This window comes from Papio anubis, chromosome 10 (genome assembly GCF_008728515.1).
Source record: "Papio anubis isolate 15944 chromosome 10, Panubis1.0, whole genome shotgun sequence".
In the NCBI taxonomy this organism is placed as follows: Eukaryota; Metazoa; Chordata; class Mammalia; order Primates; family Cercopithecidae; genus Papio; species Papio anubis.
In genome coordinates, this window is record NC_044985.1 from 23,161,289 (window position 1) to 23,178,800 (window position 17,512).

Genomic DNA, 17,512 nt, shown 5'->3' on the forward strand with positions numbered 1-17,512 from the left:
GCATTGTGACACAGTAAGTGATAACTATTTGGAATTAGAATTATCTCTTTGAAAGGGATACCAATCTTAATTTTAAAATAATTTTCCCATGTATTTAGTTCAGTCTCACATTCCATATTCCTCTCTTCTTCCTTCCCTACACACCCATACTCACTCTAAACTTATTATCTATGGATAATAATGCAACACAGGAACACGTATCTCAACAAGGTTCACTTGATTTCAAACAGAAATGGCAGGCAGGAGTTGGGGAGAAGCTAATAAATAGATTCAGAAGTACCTTGAGGCATTTAAGGCCTGAAGGTATAAAAACTATGTATTAAAAAACAATAGCACAAGTAAGAGAAAAGTCAAAGGTAAAAGTCACTCATTTCATCTGCTTCAGTCTTCTCAGTCTCTTGGGTTATCTTTATCTGAAGTTATGTCTCATTGTTTTAGATAGCTTCTTATTCATTCTACAACATGTACATGTCTCAAATGTGCTTGTTCATGGCTTCTAGCAATTCTGTCGGAAGAGGATTTCCTAGCAGCATCTCTAGTATATGTGAGCTAAAAATCCAATAATGTATTATAACTCCTTTTATATAATACTGATAGGATGCAGACAGCAGGTATAACTTAGAGTGGTTATAGGTCCAGTTATCACTAGTATATTCAATTAAATTATGACAGATTTCATTTTTTGATATTATACCATGATTGACACGGCTTTAAGGCCAAACATTTTCATGGAGTTCTGAAATATCCTAAAGAAAGGGAAAAAAAAGTAGCAAGGATGCCTACAGTGAGACAAAGCTCTATCTGATACAGTAAAAACATGGCAAACAATAGATCATAATTCAATCATTAGCAAACTAAAAATTTGTTTCCTAGTTAGCCTTCTATTATTATAACTATTTGCTTTCAGTCAAATATTCTTTCCTGACTGTATATAAAAATATATTTTCTGAGTTTTGCTCATGTAAAATGCAACTTCAGCAACACTGTGAAATCTGCATATGCATTAATTATCTTGATAGATATAGTCAAGGCAGAAACCCGCAGTTTAACATGTGGACTTTTAACCTTCATTAAGGAGAAATATTTTTTGGCTTGAAACTTTTCTCTTCTTCTGTTGACATTAACCACTTTTTGGCATGTGTAGCCATGTGCTGATCTGTCAGTCAATCCATTCGTAGCATTTTCGTGTCTTGAGTGTTGGCTGACCCAAAAAGTTGACAATAGTAGTATATCCTGATGATGATGTTGTTTGAGATCTTGGTGATTTTTATATCTCATTAAGGGACAGGACCTCATCTTTACCTGAATGTCCTGCTGTCACCTCAAATTTAAGAACTTTTTTTTTTTTTTAAAGCACCACTATTGACAAGGCACGGTGTCTCACGCCTGTAATCCTAGCACTTTGGGAGGCTGAGGCAGGCAGATCACGAGGTCAGGAGATGGAGACCATCCTGGTTAACACAGTGAAACCCCATCTCTACTAAAAATACAAAAAATTAGACGGGCGTGGTGGTGGATGCTTGCAGTCCCAGCTACTCAAGAGGCTGAGGCAGGAGAAAGACGTGAACCCAGGAGGTGGAGCTTGCAGTGAGGGCCAAGATGGCGCCACTACCCTCCAGCCTGGGCGACAAAGTGAGACACGGAAAAAAAAAAAAAGCACCATCATTTCCTCTATAATCAATTATTCCTTCAACAGATGTTTCCTTAGAAATTTGTACCTCTCAAACAAATAAACGCTAAGCCATTCTTACACAAAATTTTCAATCTTGTTAACAAGCTACATTTGTTTTCAAAAATAAAATTTCTCCAAGAAAGCCAATGATGTCAGCTATGTTGCAATGAATAAGAACACTTGGAATGATTTGACGAAAACCATACTCATGTGTCATGAGTTTGCTGTGTACTTTGAGTTTCACTTCAATATTATTGCCATGTTTTATTTAATGAATCCATATTTGTAAAACTGTATGGAAAAAATAGCTGACACCTAAAAAGAGCTAGGTGAATGTTAGTAAGAAATAAAGCCTCAAACATGAAAGGCTGAAAGGGAGGAGAAAGACGTCTACAAATATTGATATAAAAGAACATTAAGACTATCTTTTTATTTTCTTACAGGTACTCTGTTTAGAAAGATGGCACAGTCTTTAAAAAAGTCCAGGCATAGGAATACAGTGTCTAGTCTATAAGAAAGGCAAAAGAACAAAGAGCTGCCTTCTAGGAAATTTTTTTTTTTAAATGTTACAAAGTTTATGTTTCACAAGTGATGTATACACCAGTAGACATTATATTTATGTTTGGATATGGTCTTTTTATCTAGCAGAACACATAAGCAATGATTAATGACTAAATTGTAGCAAAACTGCATGGCAAGTAAGATGGATTAAAAATTCATGAATTTTTCTCTTGTTTAATGACAAATAATCTTTACTTAAAGATAAACATGTTTATACCTTTTGGTTAATGAAGCTGTCTCGATCATAGAGGTAGTTTGATTGAATATTATTAGTATACTACTTTTAAAAATAGGAGATCTCAGGCATAAGGACCTACTTTAATGAAAAAATAATTAGGCTTAAGAATGCAAGTGCAAATGGAAGCAAATTCACAATATTATTTTAATATTAAAAATTGTTTAGCTGCCTACCAGTTGCCTGCACTCATTCTAGGACTCGCGATATATTGCATGTATAACACAACTCTAGTCCCATCCTGTGAACTTTGAAGTCTTATGTAGTTTGTCCTCTGTCTGCCTCTTTGACTTTAGCTCTTGACACTCTCCCACTTATTAACCATGCCTCAGCCTCACTTGACTTCCTTCAGTTCTTTGAACATTTAGAGCATCTTTTCACCTTAGGCCATTGCATTGCCCATCTTGCTAACTAAGGTGCTCTTTGCCTACTGTCTTAAAATACCTTTCTCTAACTATCCTATATATACAGCCACCTTCCCAACCATGAAGACCCTTTTTGTCATATAATCCTATTTAGTATTCTTCATAGTATCTATTCCTATCTGAAAATATTTTTATTAAAATAAGCATAGAAATTAACATTCATGAGAGCAAAACTTTGTCTAGCTTGTTACACTACTGTATCTCTGGACCCTAGTATTGTATCTGGCTCCAAGAGAGTGTCTAATTAATATTCTTAAGTAAATTGAAAAAGAAATAGACCCATTTCTTGTATTTAAAAAATATGAAAATTATTTTTGCCCCTCTCCTAAATATTTTTTGTTGACCACATGCAGACCCTAAAACTATCAAATAAATAAAAATCCAGATTAATCTCAATTAGATAAAATCTATGATCATTTTTATAAGGGCAATTTGGAAAATTTTGCAAACTGATTTTCCTGGGAAAGTTGTTTTTTCTTCCCCTTAATCTATAAATTTATTGCCTTTATATCCATGTAGGAATCCATGTGTGTCTCTCTCTAAAGCACAAGAGAGAAAATGCTTCCTCTTGGGATTCTCTATTTTCTGCTGATACCAATCTAACTTGGTGAGATCAGGAAACTGTCTTTCCTTCCCAGGCCATATTTTTAGAAGACTTCAGGCTAAAATGATAAAAAAATAAAATAAAATAAAACCAAAAAATGATAAAAATATATTCTTTCTATGAGAAGATTTTTCAGGGAGCTTGTACAGTTTGTTTTATACTCCTTGTTCTTTGTTTTCTATGGATAATGAGACTGTGGAGTCTTCACCTCTCGACATATGAATACTTGGGAATATGATATTACTCTTGGGAGCTGGATAATTCTCCATGGTTCATCTTTATTTATCTCGATATCTCTAGAGATATTCTTCATAGTCATTCCTCGTTTTCAAAATTCAGCACACAAACTTGTCCTCCAGGGCTCCTGAGATTTTTCAGAAACAAAGTATCTTCCCTTGTTGGGTAGATATCAGTGGTTTTTATTTCCTTGAAGGAAATCCAATACATTTAAAAGAAAATATATCGCTCCTTTAGCAGTATAGAAAACTTAAAATGCTGTAGAGCATATAAATATTAATAATTACAAAATAATCACTGTCTTGACAATAGGATGGTTTTCAAATGTGTTTCTATATTACATCCTTCTATATGGAAATGTGTGAAGAATTACTACTCCTATAGGTTGATATATGTATTCAGTGAATATGTATTTAATGTACATTTTTAGTGCAAATATGGGCACACATTATTTATATTTGAAAGGAACTGAGAAAGATAGAAATCTGAATATTTTACAGAATTTATGCAAATAAAAGAGATGACTGCTGGAAGCCAAATTAGCATCTGACTTTTAAGAAGAAGCCTTCTTAAAGATAGTTTGGGGACAATCTAGAGAGTCCATATTAGTTATTGCTGCTGGCAAAAGTCTAAATGTAAATTATAGTCTGTTGATGTGTACATTAAGTATTTGTAGACACATGATATATCCCTAAGACATGATACGTAACAGGAAAACAGAGCATTGAATCTCATATATAAGAAGTTTGGATAATATTTTTATCCCTGGTATTCATAGTAGCAAAAGTTTTATTGAAAGGTGAGTAAGTGAATTTGAGATATTTTGCATAATGGTAAACAAAGTATATCTTGAAAATGAGAGTTGAATATTTGGAAAATTTTATTAATTCTATCAGTTCTTTCTGTCATAGGCTATTACTCTAGGTAGCAAAATAAGTTTTGAAAGGATGTGAAGCGCAAACATTGATGCTAGTATTTTTTAGGTCACTTGTTCTGAAGAAGATCATCAGAAGAACTTTGAACTAAAAGATATTGCCTATTAAATCATGTTATTTTCATCATGTATCAAAATTATTGGCATGTAGTAAACACTTGAGACTTTGAATTGAGTAGATTTTGAGTAGATTTATGAATGAAATCAAAGGACACACAAAAACAGTGTAATTCATCCGTCCGGAGACTCTACATATGATTTTGAAAACTTTTAATATGTACGCCAATTAATCCATCCAGTGAAACAGGCACAACAACTTTCTTATAATAAGAAAAATAAGACCAAGAAACTTGCTGGGATACTAAGAAAAACAACAGAGGGAGTTAAATTCTTCATTAACATTGACCACTTCCAGAGACCTTCCAGGAAATATTAAAGTAAGTTCTTTAATGAGAAGGAAAATGATATAGGTCAGAAACTTGGATCTGCATGAAGACATATCTAAAAAAAGAATGAGCATCAGAAAAATGAGTAAGTGAAGGGAAAATTAAAACTTTTATTTTTTTTAGTTTTAATTGATCTAACAGGTAAATATTTATTTAGAATAATGATAACATGCTTGACTATATATATGTATACATAGACATGTATATATATGTGGGTGTGTGTGCATATATATATATATATATATGTATATGCTTAGATATGAGAGAAATGAATATTTGCACTCAATGCCACAATTTTTTCTCTAATAATTGCTTTCACTGCCCCCTACAAATTTTGAAAGATTATAGCTCCATTCTCATGTAGTTCAAAATATTTTTTAATTTCTCTGGAAAGTTCTTCATTGATTCATGTTACTTAGAAATGTGTTGTTTAATATCCAAGTATTTTGAGTTTATTCAGTTATCTTTCTGTTATTGACTTCTAGTTTAATTTTATTGTGATCTGAGAATATACACTGTAGGATTTATATTCTTTCTGAGTAAGGTGTGTTGTATAAAATGTAGTCTATCTTGGTGAACGTTCATTATGAGCTTGTATTCTGCTGTGGAATGAAGTATTCAATAAATATCAATTATGTCTCATTGACTGATGGTGTTGAGCTCAGCTGTGTTCTTACTGATTTTATGTGTGCCAGATCTACCCATGTCTGATACAGTGTTGTTACAACTCAAATCATAATGGTGAATTTACCTTTTTCTTCTTGCAGTTCTATCAGTTTTTACTCCAAGTACTTTCAAGCTTTGCTGTTAAGTGCTATACATTAAAGATTGTTATGTCTTCTTGCAATATTGTCCCTTTTGTTTTTATGTAATACCTCTCTTTATCCCCGAAAAATTTTCTTTCTCTAAAGTCTTGTACGTCCGAAATTAATGTAATAATTTCATCTTTTTTTGCGTAATGTTAGCATGTTATATCTTTCTCCACCCCTTTACTTCAAATTTACATGTCTTTATATTTAAAGTGTTTTTTTCTTGTCGACAAAAGACACAGTTGGCCTTTGAATAACATGAGGTTAGGGTCACTGAGACCATGCACAATTGAAAATCCATACATAACTTTTGGTTCTCCCAAAACTTAAGGACTTACAGTGTACTATTAACTGGAAACCTTACTGAAAACAGTCAATTAGCACATATTTTCTATGCTATATGTGGTACATATTATATATTTACAACACAGTAAGCTACAGAAAAGAAAATATTATGAAGAAAATTGTAAGGAAGGGGAAAACATATTACTATTCATTACATTTAAATGGATAATCAATAATCATAACAATTTGTATCCACATGGTTTTCATGTTGAGTAGGCTTAGAAGGAGGAGCAAGAGGATAAGTTGGTCTTTCTGTCGCAGGGGTAGCAGAGGCAGAGGAAAATTCACATGTAAGTAGGCCTGTGCAGTTCAAACCCATGTTGTTCAAAGGTCAACTGTAGTTCAATTATATATTTTAATCCACTCTGACAATCTCTGTCTTTTAATTGGTATATTTAGACCACTGATATTTAAAGTGATTATTGATATAGTTGAATTAATATTACTATATTTGCCACTGTTTTCCGTTTGTTGTTTTTGGTCTTTATTCCTATTTTTGTCTTCCACACTTTTTCTGATTTCTGATATTAATTGAGAATTTTATATTATTGTCATTGTTTCTTCTATCTCAGCATATCAGTTATACTACTTTTTAAATTTTTTATCTTTATGGTTGCCTTAGAGTAGATAAAATACATTTACAATTAATTCAAGTTAACTTTAAAATAATACTAAACCTCCTCACAGGTAGTTCAAGTAACTTATAAAAACAGAATATTGCTAATTTCTTTATCTCATTCCTCATATCATTGCTGTTATTCATTTCCAATCAAGAATTTCCAGCCAAACTAAGCTTCATAAGCAAAGAAGAAATAAGATCTTTTTCAGACAAGCAGATGCTAAGGAAATTAATTACCAACAGACCCGTCTTACAAGAGGTCTTGAAGGGAGTACTGAATATGGAAAAGAAAGACATCACCAGCCAGTAAAAAATGCACTTAAATTCATAGACCAGTGACACTATAAAGCAGTGACACAAACAAGGTTCCATCACAACTGGATAATAACATGATGACAGAATTAAATCCATACATATTATTACTAATTTTGGATGTAAGCAGACTAAATGCCCCAAATAAAAGCCATAGAGTAGCAAGTTGGATAAAGAAGCAAGACCTAAGGCTTGCAGTCTTCAAAAGACTGATCTCATATGCAATGAGGCTCAAAGTAAAGTAATAAAGAAAAATCTACCAACCAAACAGAAAACAGAAAAAAGGCATGCATTGCTATTCTAATGCAGACAAAACAGGCTTTAAGCCAACAAAGATTGAAAAAGAGAAACAAGAGCACTGCATAATGGTAAAGCAATCAATTCAACAAGATCTAACCATTTTAAATGTGTATGCACTCACCACAGGAACACCCAGATTCATAAAGCAAGTTCTTAGGGATCTATGAAGAGATTTAGATAAGAGCACAATAATATCAAGAGTCTTCAACACCCAAATGAAATTATTAGACAGATCATGGAGGCAAAAAATTAACAAATATATTCAGGACCTGAACTCAATAGTTGACCAAATGGACATAATAAACATCTGTAGAACTCTCCACCTTGAAACTGACCACAGAATGAGACATAAAATAATACTCAGCAAATTCTAAAGACTGGAAGTCATACCAACCACATTCTCAAAACACAGCATTATTAAAATAGAAATATATACTAAGAAAATTGCTCAGGACCATACATGAAAATGAACAACCTGCTTCTCAATGACATTTAGGCAAATAAATAAATTAAGACAGAAGTCAATAAGTTCTTTGAAACTAATGAGAACAAAGATACAACATACCAGAATCTCTAGGACATAGCTAAAGCAGTGTTAAGAGGAATGTTGATAGCAGTGAATGCCCATATCAAAAAGATAGAAATATCCCAAATTAACAGCCTAGCATCACACACGGAGCAACAGAAAAAAACAAGAGCAAACTAACCCCAAAGTTAGCAGGAAAAAAGAAATAACCAAAATCAGAGGAGAATTGAAAAAAAATATGGAGAAAATGTACAAAATTTTAACAAATCCAAAATTTGATATTTTGAAAACAAATAAGACATACCATTAGCTAGATCAATGAAGAAAAAAGAAAGAGGATCCAAATAAACACAGTCATAAATGACAAAGGAGACATTATTACCAACCCCACAGAAACACAAGAGACCCTCAGAAAATACTATGAATACCTTTGATCACACAAACTAAAAAAAAAAAAAAAAAAAAAATAGAAAAAATGGATAAATTCCTGGAAACATATAACCTCCCAAGATTTAGCCACGAAGAAATTGAATCCGTGAACAGACCAATAACAAGCTCCTGATCTGAATCAATAATAAAAAGCCTACCAACTAGAAAAAGCCCAGCACCTGATGGATTCACAGCCAAACTCTACCAGAAGTAGAAAAATGCTGAACGTCATTAATCATTAGATAAATGTAAATCACAACCCCAATGATATACCATCTCACACCAGTCAGAATGGCTATTACTAAAAAGTCAAAAAATAACAGATTCTGGTGAGGTTGCAGAGAAAAAGTTATGCTTATACACTGCTATTGAGAATGTAAATTGGTTCAGCCATTGTGGAAAACCATTTGGTGATTTCTCGAAGAACTCAAAGCAGAATTACCATTTGACCCAGCAATCCCATTATTGGGTATATATATCCAGAGGAATATAAAGCATTCTACCATGAACACACATGCATGTGTATGTTCTCTCACAACGTTGTACAAAATACCAAAGACATGTAATCAACCTAAAAACCTATTTATAATAGAAATAGAGAAAGTGTGGTTTATATATACGATGGAATACTACACAGCCATAGAAAGAACAGAATCATGTCCTTTGCAGCAAAATGAATGGAGCCAGAGGCCGTTATCCTAAGCACACTAAGACAGTAACAGCAAACCAAATACCACATATTCTCACTTAAAAATGTTGGTTAAACATTAATTACCTATGGACACAAAGAAGAGAATAACAAACATGAGGTCCTACTTGAGGGTGGAGAGGAGAAAGGGGAGAATTGAAAAACTACCTATCACATACTATGTTTATTACTTGAGTGATGAAATAATCTGTACATCAAGCCCCTCCCCTTAATGGCATGCAGTTTACCTATATAGCAAACCTGCACATGCACAGCTGAACTTAAAATAAAAGTTAAAAAAAGATAAATGAAATGATACCTATGAAAAATGTGCAATAAATCACTACTTAAAATTTTAAAAATTTGAAAAACCAAACCAATATCTCTCTCTCTCCCTCTCTCTCTCTCTCTCTCTGTGTGTGTGTGTATATATATCCTGAAACTAATAAGCAATTATAGCATAGTTGCAGGATACAAAGTTAATACACAAAAGCCAACTGCTTTTCTGTATACTAACAATGAATAAGTAGAAGAAGAATTTTAAAATACCTTATCACTTAACAGTAGCATCCTCCAAAGCAAAATACTTATGTGTATATACCTGACTAAATCTTCACAAGATCTATTTTCAGAAAGCTACAAAACTCTGATGAATAATATCAAAGAACAACTAAATTAATGGAGATACGTTCCATGTTCATGATAGAAAGACTCAATATTGTGAAGATGTCAATTATTCCCTGCTTGACCTATGCAATCTCAATCAAAATCTCAGTAAGTTATTTTGTGGATACTGACAAGCTGATTCTAAAGTTTATATTGAGAGGCAAAAGACCCAGAGTAGCCAACACAGTATTAAAAGAGAATAACAGAGGTGGACGACTGATACTATTCAACTTAAAGATTTATTATAAATTCACAGGAATCAAGATGGTGTGGTATTGGTGAAAGTATAGGAAAATGAATCGATGGAATAGAACAATGAGCCTAGAGATAGACCATATATATAGTCAACTGGCATTTGACAAGGAAGCAAAGGCAATACAGTGAAGTATTTTTTTTTTTAATAGTGCTAGGACTATAACATAGATAATGTAGAAGATGACAAAGAAGAAAATCTCTGTGACCTTCAATTTGACAATGACATTTTACAAGTAAGAACAAAGGCACGATCCGTGAAAAATATTTACTAAACTGGAGTTCAATAAAATTAAAGTTTGGCAGAAAATAAAAGTTTCAAGGGAATGAGAAGACAAGCCATATTGGGAGAAGGTATTTGCAAAAGACATGGCTAGTAAGCACATGAAAAGATCTCTAACCTCATATGTCATTAGAGAACTGCCAATTAAAATAATAATGAGATACTATACACCAGTTAAAATGACCAGAATCTAAAACACTGGTGACACCACATACTGTCAAAGATGTGGAGCAACAGAAATTCATTCATTGCTGCTGGTATTACAATATGGAGCAGCTACTTTGGATGACAGTTTAACGGTATCATATAAAACTAAACATATTCTTATCATGTCCATACAAAAACTTGCATATGGATGTTTATAATATCTTTATTCATAATCGCCAAAACTTGGAAGCAACAGAGATGTCTTTCAGTAGGGGTGGATAAACTGTAGTACATCTAGACAATGGAATATTATTCAGCACTAAAAAGAAATGAACTATGAAGCCATGAAAAGACAAGGAGGAAACTTAAATGTGTATTACTAAGTATAATAAAAGAAACCAATCTGTAAAAACTACATACTATAAGATTCCAACTCTATGACATTCTGGAAAAGATAAAACTATGGAGACAGTAAGTAAAGAACAGTGGGGGAGAGAGAGAGAGAGAGAGATGAATAGACATAGCACAGAGTATTTTTATGGCAATGAAACTATTCTGTAGGAAACTAAGGTAGTAGATATATGTCGTTGTACGTTTGTCAAATCCATAGAATGTACAACACCAAGAGTGAACCCAAGGATATAACTCTAGACTTTGGGTTATAATGATGCATCAATATAACAATAATGTTATGTTTATGGACAATGATGTTCTTTGAATTGTAACAAATGTATCATTCTTGTGGGAGATATTGATAGTCAGGGAGTTGTACCTGTATAGAGAGGGGAGTATATGGGAACTCTGCACTTTCCACTCAGTTTTGCTGTGAACCTAAAATGGCTCTAAAAATAAAGTTTTAATTGTAATTAAATAATTTTTAAATTGTAAGCTTCTATGAGTTACATTTTGTAACTGTCTATGTGCTAAACCACACTCAGAATTTTATTTGTGAAATACCTGTCTCTAGACTGCTAATTTTGTTGGAATCAAAGTTCTCTGAGACCATACTTCTAAGATCCCAGAAATCCACTTTGTCCAACTCAGCATGGCTGTTAGGCATGGCCATAATCTTTCAGAGTTTTATAGTCATACTCTTGCTTTGATTGTCACCCTGAGAACATGTCTTACTTTCAGTATGTCCATGGGCTTGATAGTCTGGCAGTTCCTTCTTTCGTGTTCCTTCCTCTTTTCTTTTCCTTTCCCTTTCTCTCTTTTCTTTCTTTCTTTCTTTCTTTCTTTCTTTCTTTCTTTCTTTCTTTCTTTCTTTCTTTCTTTCTTTCTTTCTCTGTCTCTCTTTCCCTCCCTCCCTCCTTCCTTCCTTCCTTCCTTCCTTCCTTCCTTCCTTCCTTCCTTCCTTTCTTTTCTTTTCTTTCTTTCTTTCTTTCTTTCTTTCTTTCTTTCTTTCTTTCTTTTTCTTTTCTCTCTCTCTCTGTCTTTTTTTTTCTTGTGCTTTGCTTATTTTGCTTTCTTCTCTCTCTCTCTTTCTTTCGTTTTAAGATGTTTCCTTGTAGTATATATTTATTCATAGAAAAAGAAAACAATTTAGTAAAATGCTATCAACATTTTATCCAAAAATATCTTCTCCCAAGTCTAAAATTTCGTTAAGGAGATGTTTTATCTTTCAAGGTACCACAGGTAACAATTTTGCCAAAATTTTTGCCACTACAAAATATGAGTTGCCATTTATTCTATCTTTGCAATAATAGCTTTCTTGCCATGTTTGTTTCTTCCCCTAACAGTTTCTTTGTCCCATGCTGTCTAAACTCAAAGCAAGTCCAAAGGGTTCTAGGTTTTGTTACAATATTCACTTCTAAGTAAAATATTTCACTTCTAAGTAAAAATTTGTTTCTGTAATAGTCATTTATTGCTCCAATAGTGCTGCTCAACAAATCACAACAAATTCAGTGAAATAAAACAATAAACTTTTATTTAGCTCACAAACTCATAGGTTAACTATTTTAGTTGGGCTCAGCTGGGAATTCTGCTGCTCTAAAGTGAGCTGGACTTACATACATGCACACTCTTCATTTGGCTGTTGGCTAAACGCGGAGGTCCCCAGTTGGAACAACTAGTACAACTCAGCTGTAATTCACATGGTTTTTTTGCTCCAGCAGACAACCCTGAGCATGTCTAGCATTGGCAGAGATTCAAGAATGGCAAAACATAAATGTCCAAGTGCTTTTTCCTGCCTCTGCATGCGACAAGTATCCTTACATTGGTGGCAAATATGATTTGCCAGAGCAAGTTATATGGCTGAGACTAGAGTTACAGATGGATAGTACTATCGTGTTACAACATAAACGGCTTGGATACAGGGAGGGTAATTTGAACCGTTTTTTGCAATATATCATAGCTGCTATTCTAGAAATTACCTAAACATTTATTAATATACATTTGTAGAAACAATGATCTTTCAAAACATGAATGCAATGAAATGATAATTAGAATATGTATTATGATGTTACTGATTATCCCTATGTAGTATAAATGGAGATACAGAGACTCAAAAGCCTACTGGTGTGTATTAAATGTACTAGATACAACAAAACCAATAGCTCAAGTGAGATGATTAAGTTATATCTGATCCTTGGTTTTAAGATGAAAAACAATAGGGAGTAAAGAAAATCTAAATGTCAACCAATCATGGTGGCTCAAACCTGTAATCCCAGCACTTTGGGAGGCCAAGGCAGGCAGATCACTTGAGGTCAGGAGTTCGAGACCAGGCTGATCAACATGGTGAAACCCTGTCTCTACTAAAAACATGAAAATTAGTCAGGTGTGGTGGCAGGTACCTGTAGTCCCAGCTACCATGGAGATTGAAGCAGGAGAATTGCTTGAACCTGGGAAGTGGAGGTTACAGTAAGCCGACATTGCACCGGTGTACTCTAGTCTAAGTGATGACAGAGTGAGACTTCACCAAAAATAAAAATAAAAATAAATAAATAAAAATAAATAAAAAAAGATAAATATCCAGGTTTTAATGTGAATTTTCCTGATTTTTAAAGTGTTGGAATTTAAATGAAAGTACATGGGGCACAAAAACAAAAGCACAAACACAGAGCAGGCAAATTATAACCACATTAAAATAAAATTGATCAGTAAGACTGAAATAATTCCTGAAAATTTTAATGTCTATTCTTGTGCAGCTTTCTCTGTGCTGGTATTGCTGGCCTACCAACTTAAAACCACCCAGCATTCTAAATTTGTCTTAAAACAGAAGATCTGCCCTAAAACATAGCCTAGTTTGTAAAAGTTCTAACATATCACCTGTTTTTCTAGACAAATTATCCAGGCTTCCCATATTTTTATCCACTGGCTTGGGTAATTGCCACTGGGCCTTAGGAACCACAACTACTTGTCTTCAAAAGTTTTGTGCTTTTGTTGACATACATCAGCCATTAGGTGCCTCACTGATCCTTTCTGAATGAATCTCCTACTATATTAGGCCCTAATTTGCTACGTATCTTTGGACAGTTTGTTTAAAACTCATGGCTACCCCTCTCTGATGGCAGTTGTATGGTGGTGTCATTTTTTAACAACTTTTCTTGTTCAACTAAAGCTTTCATTTTATTTTATTTTATTTTATTTTATTTTATTTTATTTTCGAGACAGAGTCTCCCTCTGTCACCCAGGCTGGAGTGTAGTGGCCAGTCTTGGCTTACTACAACTTCTGCCTCCTGAGTTCAAGCAATTCTCTTGCATCAGCTTCCTGAGTAGCTGGGATTACAGGCACATACCACCAAGCCTGGCTAATTTTTGTATTTTAATAGAGGTGGGGCTTCACCATGTTGGTCAGGCTGGTCTTGAACTCCTGACCTCATGATCCGTCCTCCTTGGCCTCCCAAAGTGCTGGGATTACAGGCATGAGCCACCACGCCCGGCCCAACTAAAGCTTATTTTGGTGTTTCATTGGCTTACTCAATATATGAGACCTAAATTTATTATTTACACAATTAGATAATTAAACTAAATCACATTCAAGATGCCTTCTAGCTAAGCGATTTTATAAGTATTTAAAACACTCAGTATTTAACTGTTTTTCCCATTCTGCTCTTCTAATTTACCTGATTTATTCTAATTTACCTGCTTTGTCTTTGAGTCTGTTTCATAGGTTTGTACTCAAGAATATGCTACCTATTTCAGGAGAAGGAAGGTGGGCGAATCGCCCACATCAGAATCTTGCGCCTTTGAGCTGCTGCAGCTTTTGAGTAACTACATGACTGGTGGTGCTGTCAATGAGCAGGCATGAGCAAGTGAGCCCATGTTGGTAATTTGAAGTTCAAGTTTAGAAACAATGTGACCTCTTCGAAATGAGGTTGGCCTGGAGAGAAATACTTCAAAATTGTTGAAAATATATAATATTGTATTAATTAACTAACACAACATAAACAAAACCACATTTTTTCTGTGTGTTATCTTGACTGTTAGTGTAGGGCCTTCTCAGAAACCCTGAAGAATGAAGCATAACACAATAATCTAACATGCACTATAAAATTTTCTAGCACAACCCAGAATATTTACATGAAAAATGCTCTAATCATGCAAAAAAAAAAAAAAACCTTTCTACTTCGTACTGGTAGTTCACATTCAAATCCATTTAGCAGTACATTCAAGCATACAGATAACATATGAGCAAAATGAGAAATAATACTGTGATTTCAAGCTTCACTGAACTAAGGTATAGAAATTCTGAACTAAACTATTGTTAAATGCCTGCCAGATAAATGACTGTGGATGAATTGTTTTTATTCACTGTCTCTTCTTAGAAGCAACAAATGAAAATGTACATTTCTGTGTGATGTAGTCACCATATTTAAACTCACATGATACTTACTTTAGCCACCTTACTGACTTAGAAGAAGAAGAATCAATAAATTCCTTGTCTGGATATGTTCCAACTGGATAGCAAGAGTCTTTTGAATCACCCAGCTCCTACCCAGTTCTTATGTGCGTGAGCTCAGGATGATGACACAAAAGAAAGAAGACGTCTCTCACTGTTGCACGAAAGAAATCCGACAATGACCATTTCAATCACCTTTCTGTTGTTCTCAATGGTATTTTATGGCTCAAACTTCACTATGACTGAACCACTGAACACCCTCCACTTAATTTAAGGATTGGGTAAATGACACTTCAGAGTGCAAAAATACTAAATAATTCATGCCTATATGTCAACATATATAATATACAATTTAATAATCTTTTTGATCTTATTAAGGTCATTGTGATTTTCAAACACTGTAATGGAGGTTGAATGTTGGGGGAATCATGGATAAAAGATTAAGGAATAGTTGTAATGGGAAACATTTACAATGACCTGTAGAGACAAAAACTGAAAATAACTCAGTTATGGTTTTGCTTAACCTAGAGGTTTCAGGATTATGTTGACTAAAATATGGAGGGTCTATAGTCTTTTGCTGTAGTTCTTAGCCCCCCAAAGTCCTGGCATACCATCCAGAGAAATGTATAACAATACTCAGATTTCCAGTATCTATGAAAAAATGTTCCTTTAAATCAGAGTACACTCAATTGCATATTTCCTTCAGCATGTTGTTATCAAAGCCCATCAAAGCCCAGTCATTTTGAGGGTGGTAAGCGAGAGAGACAGAGTGGGAGAGAGAGAGAGAGCAGAGGAGGGGGGGGGGGGGGGGGGGCAGGGGGGAGGGGGGAGAGAGAGAGAGAAGAGGGGGAAAGAGGGGGAGAGAGAGAGAGAGATTATTTCCAGAGGCATTTTAATCAATTTTAAATTAAACTGATCAATTTACCTATATAAGTCTGGTATATTTATGAGGTAAGTTGTCTTCTACTTCCTCTGTTAACCTGGTGCACTGTTGCTTGCACTGATAAATTTGTCAAATGGAAGTGGCTTGATTCAAATGATGTATAAATTGATCTCTTCTTATGTATATTTTGTCCTTTGTGCTGAGGCCTTTATATTTGAATTGAAAGGCACTATGTAATATATTAATAATATGTTGGGGTTTTCTTTGGGCCTTTGCAGGTTGTTTTTCTTTTTGTTTTTGTTTTTTTTTTCTGAGATTTATAGCCCTCCTTAATCTCCTTCTTGACTTACAATAACATAACATTTTTTTTTTTTTCTAAACAATCTGTTTTTAAAATGCCGGAGTATTTGAGAGGTACTTTGGTACTTTAAATTGTGAATAATAAAAATACATTTATGTACTTTGTATATCTGAGTACCCTCCCAGAACTGTTCATTAAACTTTGTCAAGCTACCATTAAAATCCACATATTCGGTGGATAAAACTTAGAGAGCTTTTAAAACTTAAGTATTTAATGGACTTGATTTGGTCTTTCAGGCTCAGGAGGGGGTTAGCTAAGTGCCTGAGATGTTCAAAGTCACCATCATAACAGCTAAGTCCCTTTCTCCCCTCCCTAGGGAGCTGGTAGGAGCTCAATCTTTGAAAAGGGATTTTTAATCTTTTATTCATTAGTCTTCACAAAGCACTTGCCTGATAACAGGGTACAACCTGACAGTAGGATGTCCTTTTTCCTAACTTCAATAATCTTTTTTTTTTCTCTCTCTCTACCTTCTGCCTTTTTTTCATTTAATGTGACCTCTTCTTTTTCAAACCCTGCATACTTTAATTTGGTCTTTTTTTTTTTTTTTTGTCTTCTACTGTGGGGACTCAGAGTGTTCAAAACTCTATTCCTAACATCGTTGTTTTTCCATTTGTTAGAGCTAAGGTAAACTGACATTACATCTTGAGCTGACCATGTCTACAGCTTTTGCTTATAGAATCTACTGAAATAGATTAAGTTTTTTTCTGGATTGGCCAGGCTACCTAGACATGAGAAGGGCTAAGTGCTGAATGGTGTTTACTGAGTATTTGCATTGTATCATTAGCTAAATCAAAGAATCTTAGAACGGAAACACAACTTATCTGTCTTTGATCAGTTTATATCATGATTCCTTCTCCAATAATTCTATGGAAATGTTTAAATCTTTCCTTTAAGCCTTTCTAAGATTTTAGAGCTCAGTACTATCTACTGAAGCCTTT